Source organism: Chelonus insularis, unplaced genomic scaffold (genome assembly GCF_013357705.1).
Source record: "Chelonus insularis isolate UGA/USDA-ARS -01 unplaced genomic scaffold, ASM1335770v1 contig_28_pilon, whole genome shotgun sequence".
In the NCBI taxonomy this organism is placed as follows: domain Eukaryota; kingdom Metazoa; phylum Arthropoda; class Insecta; order Hymenoptera; family Braconidae; genus Chelonus; species Chelonus insularis.
The window spans coordinates 232,163-239,524 of NW_023276469.1; the positions used below are offsets into that span (position 1 = coordinate 232,163).

Below are 7,362 nucleotides of genomic sequence, written 5' to 3' on the forward strand. Positions count from 1 at the left end.
ATGAAGTATGTACTGTTCCTAGGATAAAAATAGCTTTAAGTTGGCAAGATAATAAAAGACAACTATTAGAAAGAACAACTGATACTCTGCCATGGGGTTATAAAAAGATCTAAAACAAATTTCATATTGTCATAATTTTATTATCATAAGTTACATTTTTAATAATTCACTATTTCTAAGTTTTTTTGTCATCGTTACAATTTTTCAAATAAATTACATATCATTTGCACTTATCCAACTATTGTGTTCATTGCTGAACCCCAACCACTTTACATATGCTTGATTTCCACGTTTTTTTTAGAACTTTTCAACCAAATATACATCAGGATATTGGACTCCAGTTAATTCATCCTCATAAAAACTGCCTTCCATTGGTTGGTTTTAATAGTCAGTTAATTTGTAAGTCACTGGATGAGTATTTTCAACTTTGCTGATGGTAAAAATTTCAGTGGTCTAATTGGGAGTATAACCTTTCTCAAATACATGTTTATATTTACTAATTCGAACTTTATCGCCAATTTTAAACTTATTTTTCTTCTTTTTTATTTTTACAACTTTGAGTTTTCTATAAATGGTATTAAATAGTTGCTTTTCATTGGCTGAAGTCACATCAATGGGTTTCATCTTAATTGTACGATGTTTAGTATTGTTATATGATGATAATAATTTCGGTAGCAGATCAATCCACTTATAATTTCCAATAAGAGTGAATTCTTTCCAAATTTTGTTTTTAAGAGTTCGATTAAATCTTTTACAAATTGATGCTTTCAGATTGCTAAATGTTGAGTACATTTTAATATTATACTGTTTCATAAATCCTTATTATAAAACTCTTTGCCTCTATCAACGTGTAAATGCTTAGGAACTCTTTTTTCTTTTAAAATAGTCATCATTGTAGCAGTGATATCTTTACCGTTTTTAGTTTTAATTGGTATAGCCGAAGCATATTTAGAGAAAATATCAATAACTGTTAATAAATATTGATATCCTTGGTTGTAGGATTTATAAGCAGTCATATCAACAAGATCAGCTTGCCAAGTTTCATCAAGCCCACGGATGTCCACATGGCGTCGTTGGTAATTTTTTCTGACTGGCCTATGGAGTTCTTCGGCAATTTGTCTTTTAATCGTTTGTATATTCTCTTCCAACACTTTTATAACTTCGGCTTGTTTACGATTTGCTCTTTTTAATGCACGCAATCGATCTGACTCATGAAGTTCAATTGTTTTATTCAATTCTTCTCTCAGAATTTTTCGATGTTCTTGGGAAGATTCTATATGCTGTTCAACTTGAACATCAAGAGTTTTGATTTTCTCTGTATTTCTTTCAATTGATTTCTTTAAATTTAAAATAGATTCTTTTCAAAAACGTAATTCTATTTTACTGAATTTTTTTAAAACTCCAATTTTTTTTTCAACAACCTCCAAAGATACAGCATCATTCGGATCTATTGTTTCACCAAGATTGCACAATCTTTTATTATTTATCTCATACTGATTATCAATTGTTAATTTAAATCCAACACCAGGTGGTCCTTGGATGGCACTTTTTTGCACATCTTTGGTTAACTGACGTCCAAAAATATCAATACTCATCCTCTCGCCTCAAAAGATAATTAATTAATGAGTTTTTTTGTGATCAGCATTGAATTAATATATAATTCCAGCTTCACGTAATTCTTCGATTATAGATATTATTTCATTGTTATGACCAAAATTCCTAGCTGCACGCGATGAAACGAGTAGACGCAATCGATCAACAAGTTCATTTGAATCATTCCAATAAACATAGTCCAGTAGTCGATTATGATTTATCATATATTTCGGCAAACCTTTACCACTTTTCGGTCAATACTTGATGATAATATTTTGATATTTCTTTGAATATTTATTCTCTCTGAGACTTCTGTCAGGGTGATGATGTTTATGATAGGCGTGAGTGCTTTTTAAAATTTGTCCATAAGTTTTTTCGTTACTTTTTGTTGTTATATTTTGATCAGGCGATTCCAAAAAAGCAATTCTAAGAGACCAGGAGTACTTTCATATTTTTTATTATCAATGTAAACGAATTTATCATCAAATCTTGCTTCAGAATTACCAACCATCAGTTCATTTTTTAATTTCCTTACACCGAACTTCGTATCCAATTCCTTTACTCGATGTTTTGAATCGAATTTCTTCAAATATGATACTGCAGGTAACTCTTTTATCGGTGTACTTTGATAAGGAGCAGTGGTGAAAGATTCATCATCAGTTATTGCACTATTATCCACATCAAAATTATCGTGTGTTGTTTGAAAGCTTGTAGCTCCTTCTATAGAATCTTTTTTGATTAGCTCTTCCTTTTTTACATCAAATTGCTCTGTTTTAAACATTTCTTTCATAGCTCGTTGAGTTATTTCTCGCCCATGTTTGATAATTTTATGCTTATGTCGTATTGCGTCACTCGCTTTCGCAATTTGATGGAAAATATCAGCTCGTTTTTGCATTTTTCTTATTTTCATCCCATCACTTTGATGACTTTAACACAAATGCTCTTTTTCTTTTGTTCTTGTTTAATTTATATAGTAATAGTGCGATTTCTCTATCTTTGTCGATGACGACGAATCCATACTTATCATTCCAACATTTGGAACAAAGTTCTCAAAAATCAGAAAATGACATATCAGTGTTTACATGATCATCATGAATATGTTTCAAATTCATATCATCTTGTTGGAAGAGCACGAGAAAATTTGTATTATCTCGCACTAGATGTTTAGGAATACGTGCATAAGTTTGGCAGAGATAAAAGCTATCGACATCTTGGTGTCGTCCCATACAAAAATAAGCACACATATTATCTTGTTTCTCACACGCTACGTCATCAAATATCATTATTGAATTTGGTTTTGCTTGCTCTGGTTTTACGACTTCTTCATGTTCATTAAAAAGAAAATAACCCATGCCTTCTACAGGTTTGAGTAATTTTTTCAAAAATTTATATTTTGGTAGATGTATGGATTTAGAATATTGTTACGTCCGACTTTTTATGAATGTTTAACTAAATAAAAAGGCGCGAAAAATTAGGATTAAAATTTTTCCTACTGCAGGATTTAGAATTTATGAGATACGTTGGAAGCGCTCGGTATGAACTTGGCCCAGGAGGCGCGGACGTAAGTTAATCTCAGATAGAGGACAAAATTCCTCTATCTTTTAATTTTTATTTTTAATTTAGGGATCGTTCAGAAAGACTCTATCCTTTTGACCCTTTCTTGCTGAGTGACTTCTCCTCGAATAGCGGGAAAATTGTGCACCTTACCTTTTTGTAGATAGATATCCTACACAGCTACGACTGGTGATGGAAGGATTAAACCTGCAGGTTGTCGGGATGTTGTCCAGAGAGGCACTATCAATGAACTGTACCACGGGTTCTGTTTCTTTTTGATATTTATTTACGTTCGGATTACACCCAAATTATTTCACTTTAATGACAGTTGTTTTCGTAATATATCTATATATTTAGCCACAAACTAAACTTCGATTTGAAATTAACCGCTCGTTCGACGTCGTTGAGCTAACTGACGTCATAAAATTCTCGCGACGCTAAGTACGCGGGCTGTCTTGACTAATCTCTGGTCAGTGACAAAAAGCCCTGATAAAAATTGTTTAGTCTACAGATAGACTCGGTACTTGGTCTAAGTCGCCGGGGGTTTCCAAGAAGACCGGAACGATAAAGCATCGTAAGCGCTTCCGATTTCAGCGTTTTATTAAAACAGTACTTACAATGAAATTCCTTTTATTTAAATATAGCCTCTATTTTGTAAGGTAGCAAAAATAAAGACCTGTTTCTCAGCTTAGTCAGCTTGAGAACCTAAAATTTAAACAAAACGAATTTTTCCATTAAGCAAGGGCTTCGGGTTTCTGCATGGGAAATGAATTCTCTCATGAGGAAGCGTGAGCCTCAATTTCCGTCAAATACAAAACTTATTTTGTCAGCGTATCGGTAAATTAGGTATGCGTTTATTTTTGGTTTACCAAAAATAAAGCCAAATATATATATATGAGGGAGGAAAAAAAAAAAGAAAAGAAAAATTGTAGCCATAAAGTCGGACATAACAATATAAATATATATTTTTAAATCGTAATCCATTCGAGTGTATGATAAGAGCTAAGAGAGCATTTGTTCTACCGCAATTCGAGGGGCTACATATCACGCCGCGAACGCTCCTCGGTAATAAATTACCATGGCGTTGAACTTTTACAGTTTGTGGTACGACGTTGTCGAAATTGGATACCGGTAATTGAGTTCTTTGTTGCTCGAACTTTATCTCGATATCAACTGAAGAGCTAGAGTATAAATGCGCGACTTTTATAGAAATTATTTTAGTATGGCTCGGGTTACGATACAGTACACACGTGGTGCCGGCTTAGTTAACACTATTATAAATAAATTGCCATTTGAGTTACATATTCCTGGATATCAGTATTGTGGCCCGGAACGAAATTACAAAAACGAATATAACGTGGTGATCCTGATGAAAATCCGTTGGACCCAGCGTGTAAAGAGCACGGAATTGCGTATTCGAAAAATCGAAAAAACGTAGAAGCGAGAAACGCAGCTGATAGAGTGCTTGCTGAGAAAGCTTGGCAAAGAGTGTTTGCTAAAGACGCGAATCTCGTTGAAAGAGCTGCTACATTAGGAGTTACTAACATCATGAAAGTTAAATCAAAACTTGGAATGGGTTTGATGAGAAGATTGGGAAAGGGTTTAAAGAGAAAACCCCTGACACGAATTGTAAATTCTGCAAAATTAATGATGAATTCTGGTGCAGATCCCATAAAATTTGCATTATCAGCTGCACGAAAAGCAGTAAAAACGATTGGTGAAAAAAAGAATGTTCGAGTTCCTCGTATATTACCTGTACCGACTAAGGTTGGAGGTATTTTGCCACTTATACCGATATTTGCCGGTCTAAGTGCAATTAGTGCTTTAGCTGCTGGAGTTTCAGGTATTGCAAAAGCAGTTATAGATGCTAAAGCTGCACATCGTTAATTGGATGAAGCAAAACGTCACAATCAAAAAATGGAAGCCATAGCCTTGGGTAGAGGTCTACGTTTTAAACGTCAAAAACGAGGATATGGTCTATATTTAAAACCGGCGAAAAAAACGTATAGAGCTACCACATCGAGCATTAACTAACATCGACATTTTTAGGTACGCAAAAATTATGAAAATTCCATACAAGACAAAGAGAATTGCATTGTTAGGAAATGAGTAGATAGGCAGGGCCGGTTCTGGATCACTCTGCAATACCGGCCAAGTCAAAAAAGTGGGTTCTGATCCGCACTAATTACCGACCGCGATAACTTTGACGATAAGTTACCGACCACGATAAGTTATCGACACTGATAAATTATCGGCAGCGATTTTTTTTACCGACCTCGATAAATTATCTTCAATGATAGTACCGATTTTTTACTGACCGCGATTAAAATTTCGTTATCAGAAAAAATAACTGATTTTTTTTCAAAGTTTTGTCAATGTATGGATATTCTCTCAAAATTTGCGCTACCGACTATCGGATTTTTTCTGGAAATAAATGAAAGAAAACAGTAATCTTTTTCGTGTACACAATTCATTTATAGCAAAAAAAAATTTGATTAATACATGAATAATATAATCATAATTACATAATATGTATATTTTTTACAATATTTTATGTTAGTTTTCTCATTTGCGCACTTAAAGGTTTATACTCTATTATTTGATCATGTAAGATCAAACAATAGGCTGATGTGTTTGCAGGAAAAGCTTTTGATGATTCAAATTCCAGTCGAACATCAACTGGTCCTGATTTTAAGGATTCATTTTGTTAAGAACAATCAATTACAACGAGTGGTGCTATATCTATAAATTTTTTTTTTCGTGAGTAGAGGTTCTGCTTCTTTACCATCATATGATGTTTGGAAATCTCTATACATATCATATAATAAGGCAAATTGATTGTGACTTATGTCAAGATTCATGTTGCCATATGGATAGCATTGTGAATTGAGGAAAAGTTTAACATCCCTTAAATCACAATGATCGAAATGACCTGCATCTTTTGTAGCATCATTTTTGCGTGCAGTTTAAAATTCTAATATAACATAGCGGGGCTTTTCCAATTCAGTTGATGTTTTTACGACCCATACATGTTTAGTTGTGTTCGGCAGCATTGGATATTCATATTATTCCCATGATCTAATACTCACTCGAATCGGTGGGTCTTTTGCAATGTAACTTAACAATTCTACTTTTTTTATGTCTGCAACAGTGACATAAGGAATCATCCATTCAATTTTTATAAGCGTGATCGTTTCTTCGGGTTCCGCTGTAGCTTCTACAATTGCATTAAGATCGGTATTTGAACGAGTAAGTATTAATTCATGTTTGGCATTAACAATTATGCGATGATAATCTTCAGCAAACCCCAATAGCATATGTAACGGTATCGAAACATCAAAGTATCCATTATCATTAAATAATCTTCCATTATCAGTTACCCAACCTGCATTATCTAAATGATTTTTTTGACCTGGATGAACAGATAGATATCCCTTCATGAGACTTGTAAGACCAACATTTTTATTTCGATCAATCTCAACACCATTCAATTCATATCGTATTTCTTTAAATAAATAGCATACGGCCATATTAACGAATCTTGATGTTGCTGCTACTGCATTCCTGTTAGATTTTGTAAATTTTCCCGTAATATGAAGGGAACTTTTGCTTGGCAATAGACATAAATCTTGATGTTGAACTGAAATATGTATCTCATTATTATTATTATATGTTGTAGATGCATATGGTTGATGAGCATGCACCTCAATGTGTGCAATAGACTTATCAAATATGACACCTTTTCTTGTTGCTAATTTTTCTTCTTCCTTAGTAAAAGCCATGCAAGACAGCACACTTTCACTTTAATTTTGTTGCACTTTTGCGTATTTTTAGTCCCAGACTTTGTAGGAATGATTGATTTTGATAAGTTAATCGTTCGAGTTTTCTTCGATGACTGATGGGATTCAGGCATGATATGTTAGTTTTATAGCTTCCCCCTACTATTGGTTTATAACCAATCCCCATTACGTGACTGACTTCAAATGTAAACGTATTGTTACAGTTTCACCACGTAAATTAACCAATTGACCGTCTTGATCAACAATGCGCAGTTGTAAATTATGTATTGTCTGTACGGTGATTGGAAGATAAATGACGTTTGATGAAACTTCAATGATCTTATATTCTGGTGGAACTGATGGGAAAAATTCGTGAATCGTATGTACCAACTGATTATTCATGTATGCTCCTGTAGTAATATTACATTCAATCCTT

The 7,362-nt window shown here is 33.6% G+C and overlaps 1 pseudogene; it reads right to left on the reverse strand.

Moving 5' to 3' along the window:
- Positions 1–213: 213 nt before the first annotated feature.
- LOC118065272 (uncharacterized) lies at positions 214–1,595 on the reverse strand (annotated as a pseudogene).
- Positions 1,596–7,362: the final 5,767 nt, after the last annotated feature.